Source organism: Parasteatoda tepidariorum, chromosome 6 (genome assembly GCF_982258835.1).
Source record: "Parasteatoda tepidariorum strain Cologne lab strain chromosome 6, Ptep-v5.0, whole genome shotgun sequence".
NCBI lineage: Eukaryota > Metazoa > Arthropoda > Arachnida > Araneae > Theridiidae > Parasteatoda > Parasteatoda tepidariorum.
The window spans coordinates 375,472-392,831 of NC_141760.1; the positions used below are offsets into that span (position 1 = coordinate 375,472).

The 17,360-nt window shown below is 29.5% G+C and overlaps 1 protein-coding gene across 2 annotated transcripts in view; it reads right to left on the reverse strand.

Annotated features, from left to right (window-relative positions):
* Positions 1-16,728, reverse strand: part of LOC107454759 (xylosyl- and glucuronyltransferase LARGE1) — a 168,155-nt gene extending 151,427 nt beyond the window's left edge. The window contains exon 1 of one of the 2 annotated variants that reach the window (XM_043040565.3): positions 16,507-16,728. The gene's annotated coding sequence lies outside the window, so the exon portion shown is untranslated. The remainder of the gene's footprint in view (positions 1-16,506) is intronic. The other variant, XM_043040567.3, reaches the window with a different exon arrangement.
* Between the last annotated feature and the right edge of the window lie 632 nt (positions 16,729-17,360).

Consider the following 17,360-nt stretch of genomic DNA (forward strand, 5'->3'; position numbering starts at 1 on the left):
CTTCATTTACATCTTGAATTATTATATTTTAAACAAAGAATTTAACCTATATCTTAAGTGAAAATATATACTTTAGGCGTAAGTCAGGGATCACCCTATCATTCATCAAACCACTGAAGCTGAATAATAAAACCGCAAGTCATAAATGGAAGCTACTTTTAATCTTGAAAAAACACCCACACTAGAACCAAGTCTCCTTAAAAGTTTATTCGAAACAGTGTGTTTAATGCTCAGCTTAAAGTACCTTTTTAGCATGATATACATAAAAATCTCGGCACATATGCAGCTACACTATCTGGCTGAACAGGTGCGCTCTTCGGACGATTGAACTGTTTCTATGACAACATTTACTCCCTACCTATTTCTACAAGGCTGCAGGGAGCAAAAGAACGACTCTTCGCTATCATCAATAAACAAACATCCCCACCCCCATCCTTCCCTGCAAGCTACCACCAATGAGTAAAGATAAGGATCATCGGCGAGGTTCGCTTTCGCCAGGTGTTTCTATTTCATTTGGAGAGGCTGCTGCCACCGACCGCTGGACAAACTTTGTCATGAAAATGAGTGGAAAAAAAAGTCGCGCAAACGATTTGCTTGCAGCAAGGGGAAAACACAGAATAATGCATACCGATCAAATATTGAACTCTTTTTTTATTTATTTATTTTTTCCTCGTGGGGTGGTATTATATGAATCCGGGTGCTTATATGAAAATCGAAATGTTGCAGATATCTGAAAGTAAACTCACGAGATTTTTTACAATCTTGCCAGTTTATATTAACATTTTTTCGCAAACAAAAATTCGTTTGGATTTTATTGAAGAAGAACTTGAAATGAAACGAAAGAAATTCTAGATTTAAAATTAAATATAAATTTAAACGCGGTTTGCTTCATCTAAATTTTAAATTTCTTAAAAAAATTCACAACTTTGATTCAAATAAAATATGTACAGAGCACTAATTAAAAAGGGAATTTCCATTTTAAAATATTATTAATGTTTTGATACGACTTCGTTAAATTCCACACAGAGAATCGGATTTTTTTTTTTAAATGTTTTAATTGGGTATAATATTAAAAAAACACAACTACTTCCACTTCAAAAATTTTACTAGGAATAACATTTACCTTTTAGTTTAATTAATAAACTGAGTTTTAAATATGTTTACTAAATTCATAAACTTAGGTAAAACAACAAAATAAATTATTTCCAAAGGAACTAGACTAATACAATTCCAACCTGGCGAGTAACGACTTATAACAAGACACTTCGTTTGATGCTTACTTGTTGCTAGAAATCAGGTTCGCAGAAAAGGCTATTTACTTGTTAAATTTAGTAGGAATAACACGATCTGTGACGTAGACTATAGTATACCCCCAACTTTATCTTTTTTTGAAAAAGAAAAAGGTGTTTTTATTTAATTTTTTTGGTAATATTTTAAAATAAAAGTTATTGAATGTTTTTAAATTACTATTTTGAATTCAAAAATGGTTTTGTAAGCTAGATTTTTAAATTTCTTTTTTTTTTCTCACTCACACGAGTAAGTTATTTTACAAATTTTACTGGTCATTTAACCCTAGTAAATTGCAATCATTAAAAATAAAAGCTATATTGATCCAAATGAACTAAAAAAAAGTTTACAGAAATGGTAAACCTTCTAATTTTTTTTTATTACTCAAACTGATTTTAATAACGTTTGAATATTTCTTGGCGATTTTTCAGTGTGTGGTATTAAATATATTATCACTAACATATATTTATTGCGAAAAAGTTTAAAATTTCTAAGTGAAATCTATGTCTTCGGGTGTGGTGCTTTACTCATTTCTTTCCTATCAATATCCGACTAAGTGTTTTACAAACATTTGGACACAGAAATTGCCCGCAGATATGTGGGCAACATCAGGTATAAAATCTATTCAATGGTTTGCATAGACGTGGCATTTGTTTATATTAGCAGCTGTTCTTTCCATCCTTTTTTTCTGCAAGCCTAAAACCTGTCAAATATGAATTCGCTTAAGTGACAAATTCTTATACAAAGAAAGATTTATTTCTTACTTAACACAAAAAATCTGACACGAAGAACATAAACAAACTAATTATACCACAAATTTGTCTGATACACAAAACAAAAATAATCATAGTTATAATCAGGGTTGGGTTTTTGCCGTCAAAAACTAGTTTTTGACATGACAGTGGTAAAAACCGTCAAAAACCTACTGTTTTCTTTAATTTATGTCATATAGCGGACAATATATTATCTTCACATAATTGCCTTTATAAATGAAAGTTGTAAATGATTGCTATTGATTTTGCAACTATATACATGTATTCTTATAGAAGGATATACATTCATATAGAAATACGTATTGTAATATAATTAAAATAGTGATACTTACTTTTATCATTATAGCTTGATTTGCAAAGGATTCAAAAGTTTGCACTTCTTAATTGTTAGAAATAAACAAACAAACAAAAAAGCTTGGAACTATTAATAAATTCAAGAATTAAAAAGAAGGATTTAAAATTTGGCATTTCTTAAATATTAGAAATAAGCTAAACAAAACTTTCAAAACTTGTAACTACGAACAAACTCTAAGTCAAGAATGACTTGACATTCTTCAGTAATGTATTATGCCAAACAAAATGATGCTTGGAAATGTTGAAAATTTTGTTTAGTATCCTAATATTTTACTTCAAATAGTATGTTTTGATATAATCATGTTGGGAAAACGCAGGAATCTGTTCTTAAATATCTTTTAACACCTTTTTTTTAAATTTTATTGCCTAAAAATGAATTAATTTTAAATTATAAACAGTTAAACTCAAATAAAAATACAGTTTTACCAAAACTATGGGTTTTTGACAGTTTTTGACATGACGGTAAAAACCATGGTACAAACCGGTAAAAACCGTCATGTGTCAAAAACTTGCCAACCCTGGTTATAATATATAAACAAATAATGCAACTAAGTTAAATGAAAGACGTTGAGAAAAAAAAAAAAAACATTTAACAATCCGATAAGCGATACGGCGTTGTATCAAATTAACTTCACGTTAATTAAGATCCTTAACAGAAACTTAGCAATATTAAAACGTTAACAAGCCATCTTATTTATAAACAACCAGCTGGCACAAAGGTGGTTTTGTTTCAGTGGTCTTCTTCTTCTAGAGTTAAGAATATTCCATTGTGAGAAGTCATTCCATCATTTCAAAGTGTATGTGAAACTTCATATTGCGTCTCTTCGTTGTTTACCAACATACAATTCTAGAGTAAATGGAACTAAAACTGAATGTTTTTAAACCCTTTCAAAGGATTTATTGAAATTTCTATAAACAGTCAAAAAAATTTCTGACACCTTCAATAAAATAATTTCCAAAAAATTTGGGAAAAAGGACCTCGTAAAAACGAAGTTCTTCTCGTAGGTTTCCGTAAAAATTTTCTAATATTAAATCCAATCATTTATTAAAATTTTTCTGGGATTTCATCAAATCAGGGATCGTTGTATAAGCAAGTTCCATTGTCCTTGTAAAATTTTAAAAACAGCAACAAACAAAATTACTAAGCTTATATAAAATTCAAAACATCCACATAAATCGTCAACATTGGATAATATTAATGGCCAAATTGTATTCAGTTATTTTCGCCGTAGAGAAATGAAATATTTAGCAAAAGCACACATTTTTAAATTAATAAATCTCATTTATTTGGCATTCGATAAAACTGAATGGGATCGAATTGATTTAAATATTTAACGCATTCGGGAACAACAATGGCTGAATTCATGTTCTCTCTACTTCAAACTTGTAAATTATCGATCAAAACACAAAACTAATTTGATACTGTCATGCCATTGCATTCATTATATTTCCTAGCCTTTTAATTTAATTTAATTTTTAAATTCATAATAAATCCTCTAATATTTTCATACTAGGGCAGACAAGAGTAAATTAAATTCAAAAAATATATAGTCTTTCTATAAATGCAAACACATAGGTATAGTTCAAGCTAGTTGAAGGTTTGCCATAAATTTGTCACGACTTATAAGTTTCAACTTTCGCCAGATAATTTCAATTTTTACATTAGTTTGGCTGGTTTTTTTTTCTTAGTAAATCGCCAGATAATTCAATTTTTACATTAGTTTGGCTTGTTTTTTTTTTCTTAGTAAATCGCCATTCATATGGTTTTTCAAAGCTCTTTCGCTTAGGAAAATATAAAAATCACAGTTTAAGTACCTTACACTTGAAACAAATCTATAATTTTAAAATATAAATATCATCTTGCCGTGAAGAATTATCTGGGCTTTAGAACGAAAAAATAACTTAAATATTTTAAAAGTTATTAAGTTTCTTTAAAAATCGCCAATTTGGCGACACTTTCGCCCGAGAGGAAAATTATCAAAAGCATTGCCTTCTTTTCAGTTTTTGCACATTTTTACAGATAAAGTAGAATTAAAGTAAGTTCTTAAATATTAAAAAAAATTAAGCCACAAACGCTTTTCATTTTCACAAAACTGTGGCTTTTCTCCATAATGGCGTTTTCAGAATGAGCATGGAGAACGCTGGCATACACATAGGCTAAGTTAGACCTAACAGTCATGTGTAACTGCTGCAATCTCTCGGCAGTTATGAAAATATCATATTATAAGCATAATTTCATATGACGACGAGGCCATCGAAAAACTGACTTCCTGTATTAACAGGCTATTGTTTTTCAATTACTTATGGTTTGAAGCGGTTGCTGAGATGTAAGGGCAGCCTCTTCGGTTTCTTGAATAAATGAAATCTTTAAACTTAAAAATATGTATAATGGAATGCGGATATTAAGTCTAAAACTGCTCGCCATATCAACCAATATGATGTACTGCACAGACCTTTACGCAAGACATGTAAGAACTATTTCTGATTTTTTATTTCGAATTAGTTCTTTTGCATTTTTTTTAAATGAAGTTTATTGATAACTTCACAAGGATTAGTTCCATCAAGACAAATGCACTGAAGCAAACCAAATTAAATTTATAAAAACAGAAGGAAAAAAATGGATGTTTTTTAAAAATTTAGAGTTTCGCACATTTATCTCTGAACGTTCTCATTCAGAAACGGAAGCGAAGCTGTTGCGCGAATTTCCTGAATGTAAATCACATGATTCATGGCAGAAAACTATAAATCAATCACCGTGTGTTCCATAATAAGTGCCAGAACGTTCACTACCCGTCAAAAAGATTTTTAGAGAACACGTGTTTGTTATCTTGACCTGGAAAATCGCCAAATCGGACAAGTTTACGATTTCGTAAAGTTTCCAACATAAAACAGTTGTGTTTTCCAAGCTGAAGAAATTCACTCAGTGCCAGCTTTTATCAAGGCCAAGGTTTTAAAAAGGTTAAGATTACTGAAAATGATTCTAATTTGGCGAAAGTGTTTTTTTGTACTTCAATGTATAAAGCGTATTTCGCTCAAAATTCGAGTTTTTATGTATTTTTTTTTAGAAAAAGATACTTTACAATAAAGGGCCCATCGAAAATTGGGCGAAATGTAGAAAGAGCCAAAACTGTCAATCACAATTAACAGGTTCAGTAGCTAGGCTGTCTAAAATATACAAATATTTCATAGTTTATAATTTTTGTTAAACAAAAATGTTTATCAGTTATGGTTATATGTCATGTTTAGAAGTTTACCGTATATATCGGTGTATAACTCGACTTTTCTCAAACCCCTAAAATTTTTCGAAAATCAGGAGATAGACTTATACACTTATTCCGGTAATAAAGTGGGATATTCGTTGATCGTAAAACGAGAAGTAATTAAAATTTACAAATATGTCTTTTTTTCTTGAGTTTATGATTATAATAACCATTTACTGATAAAAAAATTAATATTAATCATGAATATACACTAATAAAGTATCTGGCTCTCCCTTACAAAAAAATAAAATGAACTGTGTTTTTAGTTCCACCTTTGAAAATTTGATTTCCGGAAACTCCTGCGATCAATGATTTTTTGAAACGTTTGGACCTTCGATTTCCGGAAACTTCCGGATCACTGTTAGCGAAAAATCCGGAAATCCAGATTTTTTCCGGAGCACAATCAGCCCTGTATTTTTATGTAATTTCTATAATAAGAGAATATCTTTATATATCGGTAGATATTTACAAATACTATACCAGAGAATATAAATTTTTTTTTTTTTTGCAGAAGTCACACGTCTCATAAAAGTTACCAAGAGAATATTTCTATACATTTTCAAAATTTATTTATCTATTTTTTTCAGGATTCCATAATTTTATGAATTTTAACATGTGTCAGCCTTTTTCTCTTTCTTTTAAATAACGGTGCACTCGATCGATAAAAAAAGGAAAATAATTCTGATAAAAATTGAAACTGATTTTAAAATAAATAAAAATAAGATAATTTTGAATATAAATTAGGGCGAAACGCACGAAAACCTTCCATGGTTAGCCTGACGGCAAGGGGACTCTAAACCATATCCGTCTAACATTGAGGATATTTTTCATCTGCACTGTGGTCGGTGCGAGCCGGGCGCGGAATTCGAATCAACCAGCCATCGCAGAGATTCAAAGCCGGTTCACCTCATTGGAAGGCGAATGCGCTATCCTCTGAGCCACCACGACTCCTATCATACATATTGCATCTTTTTTTCGTTCTTTTCATCTTTTGCTTGATGAATGGGCTTTATAAATAAGTCTGTTTCATTTTTGAATCTTTATTCGCTGGAGCTGGCATTACCCTTAATTTATAGACATGAGTGTATTTAAATGAAACGAATTTGTTTCAAATGAAATATTAACTGGAGACATTTATTTAGGATTTCACAACTACTGTCAACTTCAAAAGTTCAACTAAAAATAACTACATAATAATAAGCAAAAGAGTTAACAGAAACTCATTATCTTCATAAATCCTCGTTTCTAGTTCCGCATGACGTCACACTTCCGAAAGCATTTCGTGAATCTGTAATGAGCTCATCTGTCGAGTCATTAGTCAACAATTCTGAAACAATCCTCGCGTCTTTTCTTTTTTGTTCCTTCTTTCTATTTTTCTTTTCTAGTTTCTGCCCACACTGTTGTCAAACATCAAATCAAACATGCATGTTTGCCAACTCAATTACAAATACTAAATATAATTCGAACTTTGTACCAAATAGAGGTTGTGAAGTCAGCCCTTGAAATGTTTGACGTACCACTTCTTGAGAGCACAACTCCGACTCCGGTGTATACTCAATTAAAATTTTCGTCAAATATCAAGAAAGCAATTATTTTATTATTAAGTAATTTTTAATTTCAAATGTATGTATTCCATTTTAATTCTACGATTAAAATATAGGACACTTCATTTAAAATTTCGTTTTGTATTATAGCATAGTAGAAGAAATAATTCTAAAACATATAATAGTATAAAATATTAAAATTGTGCAAAAAAATAAATAAACTACATATCAATATCTGCTGACCGGACTTGATACTGGTCAGGAAGCCGACCTCACATCAGAAAGGTCCTGGGTTCGAATCCCGGACACGGCATGAGTCATGCCACCACGCCATGATGAAGTAATGTTCAAGTATAGAAGTGTCTGAGAAGACAAGACGTACTTTTATAGGGAGGGGGTCAATTGGGGGGGTCATGACCCCCCCTCCCCAATTGTATTATTTAGGTATTGTTCGATTGTTCATTATGAAAAAAAAAAATAAGAAGACTAGTATCAAAAACCCTAGTTTTTTTTCCAAATATTTAAAAAAAAAATTAATTGGGGGGGGGGGATCTGAGTCAGTGATCCCCCCCCAGGGAAAAATTTCTGGATCCACCCCTGTGAACAGTGCGATATTACAGCTGTAATATCGGGCCTCCATATTTCTAGACCCTGAATTGTTGGAAGAATCATACGTACGTGAACGTCTCCTTAACGGGATTTAGTGTAAGTTCCAAAAAATAATAGATTGCGGAACGTCGTGAAAATTTTACCGGATAAGTTTTTGATTCGCGGAATTCCACGTATTCTCGTAAAAATGACATGTCTTGCTCTTAGTTCTAAACCTGAAAGGGATGATACAAAACAACCGGAATTCTATCACCCATGCTCAAAGGATTTCTTTGTCTGGAATTTTTTTGTTTGTTTATTACAAATAGTAGCGTTACTGTAATGTACAGCGATATGTATACTGCCGTGCAATTGAAAAAATAACTTAAGTGCTTCACGAGTGATTCCGAGAAAAGTTCGCTTGACAATTTTTCTCTTTCTATTGCTAATGCTATGAAAGCTATAATAGAATTTCAAAAAACTGATAAAGCAAAATTTGATTCTTTAAATTTTTTTATTTTTTGCAATATGTAGCTTACCATAATTCCAAATATATGAAAATATTAGTTTAGAATTGTTGCTTACATTGATTTTTCATTTGCACTGCAAGTATCTCAAAAGTAGCACTTAAATCTAATACCTTATTTACTCGATTTTGAAATTCTATCACGTACTGACTCATAAAAATAATACTCACAACTCTATATAAATGTAAAAAAAATTATTCCAACAACTTGGCAGGGAGTGTATTTCACGCAATTGAATATAAACGACATTTTTTTCTTCCTTCTTCACCCAATTCGAATAAATCCATGAACTGAGAAAAGCCTTCTAGCTTACATTCACTCTAAAATCAGAAAACGGGAGCGACGTCACGGAGCTGCTCCTGGAGGAATACAGGAAAACAGAAATAAGAAAGAAGAGAAAGAGTCAGGATAGGTCAGATAATCCCTTCAGAGTGTATTTTTTTTATTTTGTTCCATTCTGCCTCAATCGGGAGACATCAGGAAAAATGGACAAAGGATACTTCAAATCGAGGCAGAAGGAGAAAAGGGTCTTCAATGATCGTTTGGATAAAATTTCTTATAAGGTTATATCTTTTAGCTTAAAATACAAGTTTTCTACACATTAGTTTAAGTAGAAATTAGAATTATATTTCCAGATATCAGGTAAAAAAATAATGGTCGTCTTAATTTCATGCTTGAAATGTTGGATTGAAAAAGTCACATGGTATGATCATCAGTAAACAAAGAAGATGAAAATATCTTTAGTTGTCATTGGCATAAAATTAATAAAATTGGTAACGGTATTGGCTTCTAAATTCTTTATTTATCCCTTACATTAAAGCCTTTGCTAGCAACATTAATTTATTATCCTTTCTTCATATTATTCTCTGTTACAATAACGCTTACGGTGCTGATAATGCTCAGAATTAAAGGCTTCAAACTTAAAGTGTTGTTCTTTTATTATATTAAAAGTAATCGCATGATATTACCTTATTATACCATACTTTATGATAAAGATATTTAGCAACCATTTTACAATTATTAAATGGCAAATTAGCAAAATTTACTAAAGTAAATTTTAAATAAAATTAAAATGGCGAATACGAAAAAAATAATGTCAAGTTTATTATAAAATTTCGGAAGTAATATTCAGAATTATCTTTTCGTACCATTGCTACACTTTGGTGATAAATATTTAAAGAGTTTTTTTTTTTTATTGGCTAGAATCTAAAAAAATTAGTTTTGTAGATTCAATCGCAGATTCGGAGCAAAATAATAGGATGTAAATTTTATCCCAATCCAATCGGAAACTAAATCTGCGTTAAAGCAATAAAAAAATAATCTTTTAATTGAATCATTTTTAATTTTGATAAAACAATCTGTTTATTGCCAAGAAACAAAAGTAATTGAGAAGCGATTTTAAGGCTTAGTGAGTTAAGTGAAAAGAGTGCGGCTTCTAGTATTGATAGGTATTAAACAAAATTCTGGTTTTCAAAATTATAGTTCTTATTACCACACATTTGGGAAAAACTGAAAGTAAATTTAACCGAATAAATGCTTTCTATGCCATGCTCAATGGTATGATAAATTTACCAAATTTTACAATGTTTACCAACTTTTATCTGGTAGTTTTGATCATTCTTTTTCCCACACATATTAAAAAAAAAATTTACATTCGAACATTTTGTTCGGAGAAACTCTCTCCCTCCCAACCTTTTTTGACTCACCATCCACTTTGTATGGATTTTTATTTTTTTTAAAAATTTTTAACAAACATTTATTGAATAATTTAAAAAGAACGTTTTTACAATCGTGGTTTTTGATATGTTTCATTTTTAATCATGCTCTTAATTTTTTTAAAAATTCCTACTGACCAAGGATTTTATATTTGAACATTTTTTTTTCTTTCTGAAATTAGTTTTCTTTTTCTCAAAGAGGAAAAATACGTTGCAAATTTCTAAGTAGGTCGTAAAGTAAATTTTAACATAAATTATTTTTAAAAATCCCATCCTATAGTTGCATCATATTCATGATGGATGAAAAAATCCAGATAATTGGTTAAAAATCCAAAAAAGTATAATTTGAACCTTGAAAAGAAAAAAAATGTCACCAGAAAAAATTTTGGTGACGCCAGAAACACGATAAATTTTACCTTATTCTGGTAGTTTAGACCATACATATTTTTTTTTATCAGTGCAGATTACTGGATAAAATAGCTAACCAAGTAAATCAAATGAATAAAAATAAATTAATATAAACCATAAGTTATTTTTAAAAAAAATGGTAACTACAATAAAATGGAAACTTAATTGGCAGAGATTACACTATTGACTTTTTAAACAAACCAATTTAAAACTACAGAAGTTATTATGTCTGCGAGAATGAAAAACGATGTGCTGAAAAAACTATCGATCTTTCAGAGACTAGAGGTTTAAATAATACCAGAAATGTTATTTTTTACTTAGAAATATGTAGCTTAGAATAAAGTTAACTCATAAATACAATAAAAAAAAGTTTTTTAAAAAATGAATGAAACTAAGTGAACTTCAATAATGTTTTGCAGTTATTTTTAACTATCACATAAAAATGATACATTTTAATTTTTGTCATAATTTGTATTTTGTGTGATGTTTTTGTAGACAGTGACAAAATCTATTAGATTCAAATAATATTAAAGTCATATGGCATATAATTATACGAAAGGTTACTTTAATCAAATTTCTTATCTTTCTTATAAATTTTCGTTGTAATTTAAAATTCATATAAAAGAAAGTTAGACCTTTTTTTTTCATAAAGAATTATTAACGCTTATTAGCAACAACTAAACTAATTTCGCAAACATAACTTCCAATTTTTAATTTTGAACTCTTATATAAATTTGCTGATGACTTTCGAAAAATAATAAAACGTCATGAAACTAAGCAGCGAAAATAAATCAACATGAATCAAAGTTAAATTCCTAATTTATGCAGCATATTCAAGTTTCGTAGCGATTTAATAAAGACATTCTCAAAGCCGTTTTGTTTCTAAATTTTACTACGAAATTTATAGAATTTATATATGAGAGAGATATAAGAAATAACTCTAGTCATTTTCTCTTTGGAACAAATTTCATTGAAGATCAATATTTTATTTCACGTTCTTTTCATTTCGGATTATGAGTCATTATTTGTCTCATTGTTGCATATTAATTAATGTCAAAAATTAAAATATTTTAAACACTTTTACCGCAAAAATGCTCTAATTCTAAGCTTTGAAATTTACCGTAAAATTTCCTGTGTCTAGTTAATGTAAACGTCATCGAATTAAGAACTTCAATTTAAGTACTGAAATCAATGATTGATTTACGAAATGCTTACAAAAAATTAGGCGTCGTTTTATTATCTACTAAGAATTCGGAATTATAAAACATCACATCAATGCACTGTATAATGGACTGTGTATTTATTTTAGACAAATTCTCTTTTATTTCAAGGACTGTAAGCATAAAGAGTTTCTAATTAACTGCATAAAGAAACTGTTTTATAAATTTATGCAAATGTAAATAAAAATAATTGATATTAAAGCAGATTTTTGGCACAAACAAAAGATTGTTGTTGTCGCGTTCCTTTCACATTATTCGCTCATCTCATTTCACGCATTTAACATAGAAAACTCACCACAAATGCTGCTTTAATTTGTAGCTAAGTAGTGCGAGTTACAGTTAAATTTTGCTCTAGGAATTACAACGCAAACACAATTACGAAGAAGTGCAAGCGACCTATCGCATAATCTAACGAACCTTAAAAGTAGTTTCAAAATTAAGCATGACCATAGGTAGATGAAATGAGTGTAATTTCGGCCCGTTGTGTCAAAAATGGTTGACGAAATGATTTTGTCGACGAAACGACCCTGTCAAAGCAGTTATTTATTCAGGAATGAATTGAGAAAAAAATTACACATAGTAAAAATGATTCTAAATAAAAACTTTTTATACTTGGAAGTTGGAGGTGACAATTCAAATTATACTTTTTATTTTAAAACATTTTTTTTTAAATAATTTTTTAGATATTATGAATATAATGCAATTATAAGAAGGGATTTTTAAAATAATTTATATTAATGGTTATTTTAAGACCTACTTAGAAGTTCCCAGCGTATTTTCCTTTTTTGAGAATAAACTAGTTTCAGAAAGAAAGAAAAAAATGCTCAAAAAATGTTTAAATATAAAATCCTTGGTCAGCAGGAATTTCCGAACAATTAACAGCATGATCAAAAATTTAACAAATCGAAAATGACGATTGTAAAAAAATTTTTTTTTAAAAATTAATCAATAAATATTTGTTAAGAAATTTAATAAAAAATTGTCATGTAAAATTGGGCGGGGAATCAAAAATAGATTGTCCTACAGTCTCAAGGGCTTTCCCTAACAAAATATTCGATTATTATTATTATTTTAGTATATTAACACTGAGGGTCAAAACTGCCATAATATGGCACAATTTCTCTTGTTTCTGGCTCTATAAGAAAACACCGAAAAACTGGATAATTTTTACCGAACCGCTTTAGAATACATTTTTGTAAAATTAATAATAAAATATGGTTTTACAATCTGTGGTAATATTTAGTAAATGTGATAAAATTTAATAGTTTAATCCCGATGCCTCAGAAGGGTAGAGAAAAATACCATTTATACGGTCAAATTTACTTTTCAGTTTTGCATTTTTTACTAAATGTAGGGTAATATAGGGAAAGCAGTATTTTAACTTTTCCTTTACATTTTAGCTCTTAAAAATTAAATTATAAAGTTCTTTGCACTGTGCACAGTATTAAGTTCTTTGCACTTCATAAAAGTGTTTGCTTTTAAATAATGTCTGTGCATAGGTTAGTTCTCCTATAATAAAATTCAGAATTCCAAGTTAAGTTTTAAATAAGTTATAGAAAGTCGAGGAAGTTCTACATTGTATGCTTACTTGTTTCAATGAAAACAAATTCATTTTGACCACCGTTAAAATATTTAGTAAACAAAACATAATATCGAACAAAAATATAAAGTCAACAAAATGACGTTCACCAACAAACAAATTCCTACAATGTTTGTTCTCCTCATCGAATTTGGCTTTATTTTACAAAATAATCTGAATGTATTTAATAAATGTTTCTTTAAAAATAATAGATTATACACTATAAAAATTATACATTAATCATAACAGAAATATACCTTGATGAAACCACTTACAAATCCTGGCTATTGCATTAATCTATTGCATTAATGCCATCTCATTAAACAGTGTAACGTAACTTTTAAACGGTTCACCAAATTATATCAGCAATACTAAAAAATGAGTGACACATTAAAAATGAGTCAAAATTAATAAAAAATGATGTTTTGCGACAAAAACATGAACAAGTCCTAACTATTCCTGTTCCACCGCGTAATTCATCAATCTTATCTTATGAAAGTCCGCACTGAATTTAACTTGATTAGTATAATGTAATGTAATTACATTATACTAATTACATTTGTAATAATGTAATTACATTTGTAATAATGTAATTTAATAAATACATTTCAAAACAACGTCTATTATAGTTAGTAAACGTAAACGTGATGTATTAAAAATAATAAAAAATTGTAAAATCATTAAGAAAACAAAGCTACATTACGACGAAAACACGAACTATTGGTCATTGTAGACCTTTTAGCGAAGGTCATGTATTCTCTGTCATCATAGTGTAGAAAAGTTTTAACGAATTCTAATATTCTATATAGTTAAATAGTGGTGCTTGGGAAATGCGATATAAAATTATGCTGAAAATATTTAATGTATATAATATATAACAATAATGCAAAATCGTTTGAACTACACTTCAGTACGAGAAAGTACTAACTGGTCATTAATCTCATCAGATGTACTTAATTCAGAGAAGTTCATAATAACTTTGACTTTAGTTTGTATTTAGTAACTTTATAGCAAAGTCACGTTGAAAATACTTAACAAATGTGACAAATAATATTAAATAGAATTTAACATTAATAAATCAACGTTACATCACATCAAATCACCACCACCCATGAAAATTACTTGCCGTCTGCGTTTAGATTAGTGAGGTTCAACTTAATTCATCTCAACACTTAAACTCATCTAAACATAGGGATTCACAAGCAAATCAGTGTTAATTAAGTTGAGCATACATTTATACAACAACAAATGTTAATAATGGGAAAATGCAGGAAATGAATAAACCAATGCAGCGCGCTTAAAAAATGACCCATTAATAAACTTATTTATTACATTTGCATAAATTAATCTCACTTCATATTCAGAGTTTAGTTTATAATTAAATAATGTACTCATAAACTGCCTTTACTAAATAATGCAAAATTAGAAGAAGAAAAATTTAGTATGTGACACAGTGATTGAACAAATGATATTTTTGAAAAACATTTTGATACTAAATCCAATATTTTCGATTAGATAAAAAAGTTGACACAATTGTTGACAGGATTGGCATTTCGACCAGAAGAAACCTATTACTTTTAGGACACTTAACAGAAAATAAAAAAAATAAAATAAAAGGGAGAAACTGGACAATACGGAGGAAACTGTACGTAACTACGAAATACCACATTTTTTTTTTAGCAATAAGCATTATAAACAGGGATAAAAATTTAGAAAAATTTAAGGTACTAAAGATATTGCTAAGTCGGTGCACATTTTGATCGGTCCGTTTACATGTATCGATCAGATTTCTTTATTAAAAAATAAATAGAATTTTAATGAAAGATTGCATTACGAAATAATGCTTAACATTCACAATTACGCAGAAATAGACTATTTTGTGACAATAACTTAAGACTAAAACACGAAATTGAAAAAAATCCTAAGGAATAGTACCATTCTTTTACATAAATTTTTGATCTGAGTGATCACTTAGTATTTACGGTGGTCCGAGTCAAATTTTAGGTGGTCTGGGATCAACGAGCCACCGTTCATTTCGAGACCTTATTATCGAAGTATATTTAAAATTTGAACAAATCAAATTTAATATAGTACCGGAAAATTAATACTTAAGGAAATTAACGGCTAGAAAACTAATACATAAGAAGACAATTAAAAGTTTTTCCCATTTCTAAAAAATAACTGTTTTCAAATTATTTATTTTAATTTTAAACAGAACGTTTAACGTTCTGTTAAACGTTCTGTACCCTATGTACTATGTAAATAAAATTAGATATTTTACAATTAATAGTATTTGATTATAATAAGAACTAGTATGCTATTAATAATTGCGAATTCAATATATGTTCAGACTGAGATTTGTTACATTTTATGGCAAATTAAAAAGAATTTTTTTTAGTGCTGATGGTGCTATGCGTAACAGAAGTATTAATGGAGATATTTTGAACAAATTATTTAAAGTATTAAGTCGGAAGACAGTTTTTTGTTAACTAAAACATTTATTTACGTCTACTTTGTATAAAAATATCAAAATTATAATCATTTTAAAATGAAAATCGGTAACATCATTTGCGTAATATATCGGATATTACACGATATATTGCTTTTGATATTTGTCAACGAACTCTGTTTAACATCATTTAAAAATATCACTACATTAATAAAGAAGCTCTTTGACTGTTAAAAACCGGATCATTGTATTCGATTAATGGTTTGCTTTCGTCATTTAATTTGTCCCAGTAAATAAAATATTACCCAATATTAACGTTAGATATTTTTCGTGGTGCAATAAATCTAGTTCATGCCGCGAAAATTCCGAAATTTTAGCAAATAAATAAGCCGGCACACCATACCCCAAGCAGAAAAACTAAATAAACAAAAAAGAAGAACGTAATTCTCGCCGAGTGCATTGAAGAGGAAACATGTTGATTATTTTTTATTGACGTAACATGCCCCTTCATAAATAAAGGTAACATCCTCGACGTTATACCGAAATCTATCTCAAGATTTTGAGTCTAATTTCATGCACCTACTCCCTCGCTAAATCGAACTCAAACAATAACGGTAATGTGCGCGGGTATAGCACTATTTAATCCCAATTATCTGTGATGCATTATTGAAAATTACGCCATCCCTTGGCGAATCATCGCGTCTTGGCGACCTCGCGGCAGAGAGGTTAACAAACCGCGCGTTCCTCATCCACGTGATAGAAATAATTCGGCAAATAATATTCAAAAACAAAACACGCTTACCTCCTACTGGTTAAACTTGAGTTCAGGGTTGAGGGGTCGTGAAGGTGTGGGGTGGTAATCCGAAACGTAAAATTGACCAAAGAAAGAATTTTATTTGCAAGAGTTTGTCGTGGTTGTAATTGTAACAAGATCGCGTATTGGCTGAGAAAAAGAGACGACCGTTTCGGCGTCCCGGCATGCAGTGCACTGGTGATTCGGTCTCTTGTTCAGCAGACCTACTACTTAGCGGACGAAGCGATTTCGGAGTCGAAGGGGGGTGAGTGTATCAATGGGAGGGGGATGTTTTCTTTCGTTTCTGGAGATGATTTGACAAGATGCGATCATAATCGTTCAGAGCTTTCCTTTTGAAACAGCCAGCATTCAATAAAAACAGAGTCAGCAAATTTATTTTTGTATGTTTTAGGAAGGGAATGAAAAATAATAAGAAAAAAAAAACTTTCATCTTTACGAGAGAAATGATTCAGGAAGTATTTTTCTAGAAATACATTTCACGAGCTTTAAATACAGCGCATTCATAAAAAATCTATTCATTATTGAAGTTTACACGAGTTGTATAAATTTTTTAAATAATATACACACTGGATTTATTATTTTTGTGGATTAATTAAATTGTGCCCTGTTATTTTTTTTTTATTCGCGTAATTTATTATTATTTTCACTAGTTTAAATTTTTTTATTCGTTTAATTTACTAATTAATTTGATTTGAATTCTTTATTATTGTCTTAAAATTGAGATGCTGTTTTTTTATTAATTATATTTTAAGAAATATTGATTTTTATTCGTACATTCTAAGCGTATAAGAAAGGAGATAAAATTTACTAGAACAAAAAAATCCAGTACCGTGACATGCATT